We start from the raw sequence: 9,512 nt of genomic DNA, 5'->3' as shown, positions 1-9,512 counted from the left end.
GGAGGGACTGGGTCCATGCTTGTGGAAAATCAATGCGCTATTTCTGGATGTCAGGTGAGCTCCATGCCTCCCAACTCTTCAACCTAAGCCCATTAATCAAGTCTGATGACTTAATTTACTGTTGAAACAAACACATCCATTGCAAAGTGATTCATCACAAACATTTCCACTTCCCAAGTGCCAGGGGAGTTAGCCCAGAGAAGAAAGGAGAATTAAGCCTTTCTCTAAACAAAGACCTGCTCCCTTTGTAAAATCAGAGACACCAGATAAGATCTGAGTGTGTTCACTGGCTTTTGTGCTGGAGATGCCAATCATTTCCTCCTGGCCCCACGGGGGCCCCACAGTAGAGGTCCCGGAGCCCTAACCACCCTGCTTCCACGGTAGCAGCTGGTCAGCCCTCGCTGAACCCATCCATTTCTCTAGCTATGTGTGTACTTGCGAAGCGACAGGCAGGGAGCTGAAGGCCAAGTAGACCAAGGAGCTAAAGCTGCATTTTTGACTGATCTCTGGAGAGACCAGAATGAATCAGATGCATAGCAGCAGTGAGAGGTCCTACTGCCCCAGGGAGAGAGACAGTGATGGAGAGACAAAGTGACCTGGTTCCGGATGCTTCCCTGCTGTCTGCATGAGGCCTGCTCTACTTTCTGCTCTGGTCCTGCAAGACGTCCCTGAACCCTTAGAATAATTTCCTCCTCATTTCTGTGAGCTTGAGAGGTTTCTATCTCCTGCAACCAAAAGCTTTTCTTTATTAAGATACCTACTGTGTGCAATGCCAGGTGCTACGGACAGAGTCAAGAATGATTAACATAACGTAGATAATTGATCCCTTTGAAATAACCCCCATGTCTTTTGTTCCTTCAGAAGTACATCCACACTTATCTATCGTCCTGTTTCATTTACCATATCGTCTAAGCAGTTAATTATTGACTAATTTTTCAAACTTGGTTACTCTTTACTCTCTAACTGGACTGAAAATGGCCTGACGTCAAAAACCATGTCATAGATATTTTTTGCACTCCCTAATGGTGACTGGGACAGTATTAGACATATTTTAGCCAATAATTATATTAATTTTTAATTTTTTTTGCTTAAATAGCAAAGAAAGCGATTACGGAATCAGGAGCCAATCCAGTTATTTACTTTAATAAATGCAAATTTCGCTTATTCCCTGCTTCATCCGTCCATTTATCAGTCACTGGTTCACTTAATCCATCTGGTTTGAGTGGCTTGGAGTTGGAGAGCTTGGGAGAAGCTAAAACAATGTAAGCTTCCTGCAACTCCCCAAGTGTAAGGTGATACAAGGGCCTAGCTAGTAGGAACGCAGAGGAAGGCACCCATGCGAGGACTTTAGGAGTAAAATCAATGACATTTAGAGACCAGAAGGACTGGGGATTGGAGAGGGAAATTAATCAAAGATGGGGAAGAATCTTAGGTTGTTCCCAAGAGGACTCCCTGGCAAGGTCCTGGGTGTGGGTGGTGGGTGGGTGTGGCTGGCCTTAGGAGTATTGCAAAGTGCATTTTCCTCCCTTTCAAGAAATTACTTTTCTTGAAAAACAAAGAAACAGTCGTTTCTAAATATAGGGATTGAACGAAAGAAATAAGTTGTCCTTCGGAACAAGATATGTTTTCACATTTGCCAGATGGACCCAATAGTCACCTGTCAATAATGCATTTGTTTGTCCACATGTAGACACACTTAATTATTTAATGAGTTCATACAGTCTGGCTCAGGTTACACTGGCTGGAACACACACACACACACATACACACACACATACAGTTCCAAGGTAGGCATTTGCCCGATGGGGATTATAAAACCGGTCAATAAAATAAAAAGCATTTAAAGAACAACTCTGCAAAGTCCAGCTTTAACAAATACCAGTCTCTGTCATTTACCCTTATGAAGCTCGTATTTAATCTGTATTTTATATCCATTTTTGAAGGATTGCCACAGTTAGCAGAAGGTCTCAAAGCTTTTTTTTGATGGTATTTATGAAAAAAGTCTGAAATTTATAGATTAAGAAAGAGAGGGGCTAATTGGCTTTTCGGCAGAACTGCACCCGCTCTCTTGCTCTCTCATATTTGTTAGGAGCCTACTTTTAAAATGTATGATTCATGTTCATGATTTTAAAGCTCCTAAGAGCCAAGCACTTCTAGTCCCTAATTATTTCATTCACTTGACAGCTCGGTAAAACACATACCTTCTCTTTGGTTAAAGATTGGGAATAGATTTTTTTAAAGTGTGCCAAGATTTTAAGCCAATAGATATATTATCTCCAAGACTCCTTGCAAGTATAGATTTGTCTACAAATTACAAGCGCAGAAAGAGAAAAAAAAAAAATGACTTTTTTCATTTTTTCCAAAAACATCGATGGAGCACATCCTACGTGCCAGTTTGCCTAAGACAATGGTTGAGAAGAATGAGGTACAGCCTCTGACTGCAGGGAACTCATGATCAGGGCATTCTGACAAGGTAGAAGTATGACACATTTCTCGAGGACATCCAAAAACCCATTTCCTATGACACAGTGGAAGATGGCTTAGAACTTTTGACTTCTGCTTTGGGGGACACTTTGCTCAAAAGTGAGCACCGACTGTGCTAAGGGGTGTGAAGGGGTGAGGCCAGGGGTTCCCCAGGAAAGGGTCATGCAGGGGCTTAATGGAGGAGGTGGGACTCAAAAAGGATGCTGAGGAAGCATTGCAGCTCAAAGAGCAGAGAGAAAGGGTAAAGGCCTATCAGAAAAGCTGACCCCCAGCCCCAAGGAAGCAGAGGGTCGTTTAAAGAGCACTGTGGGAGACCAGATGAGAGTGGCCCGTTCGGCCAACAAAGGTTGTGGTGTATCGTTGAATTCCATGGCGTAGAGTCCACCTCAGTTCTCTTCTATATCCTCTCTGTGTCGAGGTATGATGTAAACAAACCCTGACTTAGTAGAATTATACTTGGGAAGACGAAACTGGTTCCCCTGTGTGGGGAAGATCAGGATGAGAAAGACACTGGAGGTGGGAGGCGGGGACTAGTTAGGAGCGATTGTCTAGGAAAGGAAGGAGTGTTTTAGGAATCCGGGGTTATAGATTCCAGAACGCCACCACGATGGAAGGGAAATTGAAAGAATACGGCCAGGCCCAGGTTCACTCGGGAGTAAATGAGGATGAACGTCTCGTCCTCTTTCTGGGCTCTCCTCTGCCCTGTGGGTTTACCCCGCTGCTCCCAGGGCTCCCTTCTCCCTCCCTGTATAGGAGCCTGGGATGCACGGGCAGCTTCCTGCTTACACCAATCAGCAACCAACGAAAAAGACCCCCAGTCTTGTAAAGGCTAGCAAGGCTTGTGGGCAGCTGGCCATTTTGGGATCTCTTGTCCAGACGGAGCCTCCCCCGAAACACCTTGCCTATCAAAGTCCTCCATGTGGGGGGGGGGGGGGTTGGTTTTACTTAACCCAATTTCTGTTCAGCTACTGTCGCAACATAGCAAAACATCCAACTGTCAATGCCCGTTTGGATCTAAAGAGGCAGAGCGTGCTGTGTTAAGGGACAAACCCGGAGATAGCATCACAATCTCCTCCAGCTGGCACTTATTTACCAGACCAAGCTCAGGGCCAGTGGCCAGGGCAGTGGCACTTCCGGCTCTCTATAGGGCATCACTCGGGGATCTGAGAGCCAAGAAAGCCAAACATTATTCAGATGGCCTGTGAGAGTTTGTGTCCCCTCACCCCCCTACGCTGCCCCCAGCCCAAGGCATAGGCACAGGGCCTCTCTAGAAATGGGAAGTAAAGGGCTTTGTGGAGTAAAACTCAGGTCATGGCTAAACTTCTGCTTTCAAAGCTTTAAAGGCTTCTGGTCTTCTTGTTAAAAATTAGGAAAGAGAACAGGCCCCTGGAACTAGGCATCTTAATCCTATATCATGTATTACATTTTTAAAAATCTCTGAGAAGGCAGCAGTTGCCTGTGTCTTTTCGTTTTTTTTTTTTTTTTTTTGGCTGTGTTGGGTCCTCATTGCTGAGCACAGGCTTTCTCTAGTTGTGGTGAGCAGGGGCTACTCTTTGTTGCAGTGCACGGGCTTCTCAGTGCAGTGGCTTTTCTAGTTACGGAGCATGGGCTCTAGGTGCGTGGGCTTCAGTAGTTGCAGAATGCGGGCTCAGTAGTTGTGGCTTGTGGGCTCCGTAGTTGTGGTGCATAGGCTCTAGAGCGCAGGCTCAGTAGTTGTGACGCACAGGCTTAGCTGCTCCACGGCACGTGGGGTCTTCCCCGCCCAGGGATCCAATCTGTGTTCCCTTCATTGGCAGGAGGATTCTTAACCACTGTGCCATCAGGGAAGTCCCACCTGTGTCTTAAATTGAAATTATTTGTGACTGGGTCAGAAATCACAAGACATCCCATGAACATTAACTAGAAACATTCATGACACAAAGTTAGATGGTTTCAATAGTAATGTTTTCTTTAAAATTTTGTGTTTATATCATTTTGTTCTAATGTAGAATCTACTTAGAAATTGAAAAAAAAGAAAAGCAAAAATACGTAAGTGATTATCACTGGCTTTAAAAGAAACACATCGACCATGATATCTGGTTGCGGGGGAGAGGGTTAGTAAGGGTATTTAAGTTTCTTGTCCTTCCAAATCTTACCTGTCCTTGAGAATTCGGTTCAAGTCCCTTCTTTATAAAGCCTTTTCTGAGTCAGAACAGCCCATATTCACCTCTTTCTTTTCTGAACTGCTATAAAAATTACAGTCAGTACCATACAATTTAGTCCTTCCCCGTAAACTGTATCGTTGACCATTATACATGCGGCTCCTGTTTCCCCAACCAGGTGGCAAGGCATTTTAGAAAGCATGGCTCCTGTTAGGCTTCTTGTTATCTCCTAAAAGCTGAGCATGTTCCTGGGAGTCTCGCAGATATTTGACCGGCACTTATTGAAAGAAAACATTGGGCATCTAAGTGGGGCTCATTTCAGGAGCCGGGTCTGGCTCTGGGTCTTGCCTTTCCTGCAGGGGAAGCTCAGGCTCAGCGTGGCCCAGGGCTGGACACGCAGCTTGTTGACAACCACGAGTAGCAGGGGGACATACTGGTTAAGAACAGTCAGCAACCTGGGCTCAGATCGACTTTTTCCCACTTATTAGCTCTGTGGCATTAAGTCACTTTACTAAGCTGTACTTCCCTTATGTATAAAATGGGAATAAAAATAGTACCACCTCCTGGTATTTTTTTGAGGAATAAAATAAGTTATGTGGAACCATATGTCCCACTTCACCAGCTGGGTGCGTAGGTAATTAATTCCACCCACTGCCTCCGAATATGCCACTTGAGGGCCCACATGTCCAGATTAGGGACGTTCACACTCCTATTCCTACCCTGTGTACCCTCTTCCGATGACCAGCCTGGAGACTCAGAAGTGCCTACTTGATCTCAAGGGTCAGCCCTGGATCTTCTCACCTTGCTGGGGTTCCAGGTTTGCAAATGACCTCAGCTGTAGCCGTGCTGCTGTCAAAGCCTGATGGTGGTGCATTACGGCAGCCTGGGCTCTCCAGAGAAGCCCCTTTACAACCATTGTCAACCCTGCAAGGATTCTCAGCCAGGAGGGAGGCTGTTTCTGGGTTCCTGATGTTACAACTTTTTAATGGAACTTTCCGTAGTTGCTAGAATTTACTCTGGATCGAGGGGAATAATCAATGATATATAACCCCTGATGGCTTATGGAGCTAAGAGAGGAGGCTACCTCACCTAAAAGCTTCATCTGGTCCGAGGTAAAAAAGCCATGATTTCAGTTTCAATCAAGTCTTTGTGTAGCTGGAGCCTGGCCAGAGGGGTGCATGGACTTGTTGTTTGAAAGGATTAATCTTGAGCCAGCTTTCTGAGCACTGAGGGCTGATGCGGGACAATTTGGGACACAGAAATATCAACAAAAATAATAACAACGGAAAGCTGTCCCTAGGTTTTTCATAGGTAGGGGAATTGTTCCAGAGTATATGTCACTTAGGAAAAATGTTTCTCTTCTTTAGAATTGGGAGGTTCCGTGTGTGTGTGTGTGTGTGTGTGTGTGTGTGTTCCCATAGCTAACCACCAGAAGAATGAGGAGGTCCAACGTTGCCTCACATGGGTGGGTGGTCTTGGAAGGTGACCAAACCCCGAGTACTAAGACCCACCTAAGGCTGTGCTGTGGAAATGCCTCAGTGCCACTCGACCGCATTTCCTGGGCCAGATAGGCCAGGCTGGGGGCCTGCACATTTCTTTGACTGTGTAAGAAAGTGGAAAGGTAATCTACACGTCCCGATGAACTTCCGGCTTTCTGCTTGGGGACTGAGTGGGGAATCGGTCACACAGGATCAGGAAGCAGAACGGCTCCAAGATGTGTATCCTTTTGTGCTGGGTGGGTGGGTGGGGTGAGAGCCACAGAGGCCTGGTCCCACCCTCTTGGTCATCTGTCATACTGGCCTCTGTGATCTTGAATGAAGGGACGTGGGACTGAGTTAGATGACCACTGTGAGTGGTTTGCTGGGCCTGGCTTGTGAGGGATTGGTAGGAGAGTGTCCACAGAGGGAGGGACAAATTATTTAGCAAGGATGTGACTGTAGCAGGAACATAAATAAAGGTCTCATGACCTAGGACTCTGGAAATGGCCAAGTTCAGTGTCAGGTTGTAAGTTCTCTTACACTGTAGTGTCTTTAGCCACTCCCAAACCCTTCGCTAGTAACTGTTTACATCCACAGTCCGGCTGTGGGGAAATAAGGGACAGAGCTGGTCATGGGGCATAGCTGCCCGTGTCACCCCTCCGTGAGGCCAGCAGCAAATCGAGGGAAAGCCAAGGCGGGAAGGAAGCTTTGATGTAGAAGAGCAGTGGTGTGGCGTGTGAACAGACGTATATGCCTGTGGTGCAAATAGAGCAGAGGAAGGGGTGCTTGCTGGCGAAAAAGGAGGGTACTCTGTAAGGTTAATGGCAAACTATTTTGACTCTCTGCACAGTGCCTCTTCTCGGGAGGAAGCCCGAAACGCCCAGCCCCAGGTGGTAGGGTTGAAGCCTCCCCCATCCAGACAAATGTTCCCCTTGGGTATCCAACTGTTGGTGGAACAGCCAGCCCACTAACCTAGTCCGCCTCTGCTCTCCTAGAGAATTTTTGATTCTGAGAACCCACTGCCTTACCCTGTCATCAGGTTTTGGTCTAGGCTATCGTAGTCCATCCAACATGTTTAATAATTTTGAGTCTCGAGAAAAGAAGGGAATTGTTGGTTCTTATGTGAAAACTGGCACACAAATAGTGGCTAGGGAAGCAGTTAATCGTAATAACAAGCCGGTCAAACCAAAGCTACTGTTACTGTCTTGCCGTAAAAAAGAGAGTGGCTCTTACCAGAACAAAGGGCTGTTCTCCAAAATGTTTCTTCCTCTGTAGAAGGAAGACTGTCAACTTCTAAAAGACAAAAAACAAAAGTAAAACAATAAAACTCGTACCGTGCCGTCTCTATGCGGCGCCTGCTACATACACTTAGACGCTGTGTGCCTTCTCTTTTGGTGCTGCCCGTGTTCCAGCTTGCTCCAGAACCTCCCGCTCTCCTTCAGTCCAGGTAGTGATGGATACTGCTGTGGATAACGTCACCGTTTATTGAGAGAGACGGAATGCAGCGCCACACTTTCGATTCATGTCGGAGCCAGAGGCTACACGTGTATCCCCTGTACTCACTCTGGTCCTTGCGCACACTAGTAACCCTGCATTGCTATCTGGCACACGGCCACCTAGGGGACAGTTTGCACGTCCAGGATTCCCTTGCAGTTAGGCATGGCCATGTGACTTCATTCTGGCCAATGGATTGGGAACCAATGTGGTGGGTCCATCTGCCAGGATGTGCCCTTAACGGGAAGGAGTAGGCCCCCCCCTTTGCCCCTTTCCTTTCAGGGTAGAGGGTCCCTTGGACCATGTGTAAGAAGGCAGTCTGCTAGGGATGCAAAGCAGCAAAATCCGGGGAACCTGAGTTTCTGACACCAGCACCCAGTGTCCGAAGTTCCCACACTTCCTGTTTCACAGCACACCGTCTCAGCACACAGGATGCCTAGGCCGAAAAGAAAGGCTTAAAAGCTCTATTTATTAAGTAGTTGTATCTAAACAATTTCATATGTACTTAGGTCCTAACAACATAGACACCATTTGAAAAACGAATACAAATAAATTGAAAGAAAAATATACTCATTTCATTCTTAAATAACCACCATCACTCACTAGCCAGATGTGTGCAACTGTGAGGCACCGTACAAATTCTCAAACCTTGGATTCAGATTGGACACCAGTACTGTCTTTTACTTGTATTTTATCAGAGTAACCAGTTACCATAATCTGGGTGGCTTAAAACACAGAGATTTATTCTCTTATAGTCATGGAGGCCAGAAGCTGGATATAAGGAAAAAGTAGGATTACGCTCCCTCCAGAGGCTCCAGGGGAGATTCTGTTCCTCGCCACTTCCAGTGTCTGGTGGTTTCCTGGATTTGCGGTTGTATCACTCAGATCTCTGCCTGCGTGGTCACCTTCCTGCCTTCTCTTCTCTGTACCTGTCTCTCCTCTGTATGTCTTTTATAAGGACACCTGTCATTGGACGTGGGGCCAATCCCCGCTTGAAATTCAGTGACAAAGACTGAACTGTTGGTCAATTTTATTCCTGTCTCATATTTGTTGGCAGTAGGTAGTATTAAAACCATGGAAAGTCCAATGAGAATTTTCATGAGGCTGTTTGAATAGAGAGCAAGGAGACCTGGCACACGGAGCAGGTAGCAAGGGACCGTCAGGCTGGCCTCCCGTGTGTGAGGGGCTGGCTCTGTCATCTCAGGCTGGGGGAGTGGGTAGCGGGTAGGGGAGAGGAGCCCAGGCCCTGTGCTGGGCTGTGTCCTCAGTCCAGAGAAGGGCTTTGCTCAGGAGTATGCATTCCACCCAGCTTTGGTCAGGCGTCAAGAACTGTGCAAAGCAACCACTGTCTCTGGATGCAGGGAGAAGAGATAAGAGACAAGTAAACAGCCTCCAGAAAACTGCAGGCAAAGAGGGGTGAGAGAGAAGCTGTGAGTCAGTTGGTCACTGCCATGTTCTTTTTTTTCTTCTTTCCTTCTCTTAACTGAATGGTATCAACTTTGCTTTTGGTTTCAGAAAGCAAGATAGATCCTTGGACTTCTCGTGAAGTGTTTTTGCTCCTACTCACCTACCTCCCACCCCAACCAGGATGCCCGTCAGAGAAGTGAAGCTGAGAAGGGGACACGGCCCCGTGTGGTGCTTCGATCAGTGGGGCCCTCTTCCTCTCCTCCCTCGCAAAGCTCTTGGTTGCTAGACTGGCCTTGTGATTAGAGTAGGTGGCAACCGCTAGCTGGAAAGATCTCTGACCTCCACCCCTGACCTCTGTACCGTCTCTTTCCTGGGTAATGCCAACAGCACTGCTATTGCAGAAGGCCATTCCAGAATCTTGGTCTTCCTCATTTAAAATGCAAATGGCTGTGAAAAAGAGGATAAAATCATTTACCCAGTTTAAGATGTTTCTTAGGATGTAGTCCTA

This window comes from Hippopotamus amphibius, chromosome 1 (assembly GCF_030028045.1).
Source record: "Hippopotamus amphibius kiboko isolate mHipAmp2 chromosome 1, mHipAmp2.hap2, whole genome shotgun sequence".
In the NCBI taxonomy this organism is placed as follows: domain Eukaryota; kingdom Metazoa; phylum Chordata; class Mammalia; order Artiodactyla; family Hippopotamidae; genus Hippopotamus; species Hippopotamus amphibius.
Note: the sequence above shows the minus strand (reverse complement) of the source record.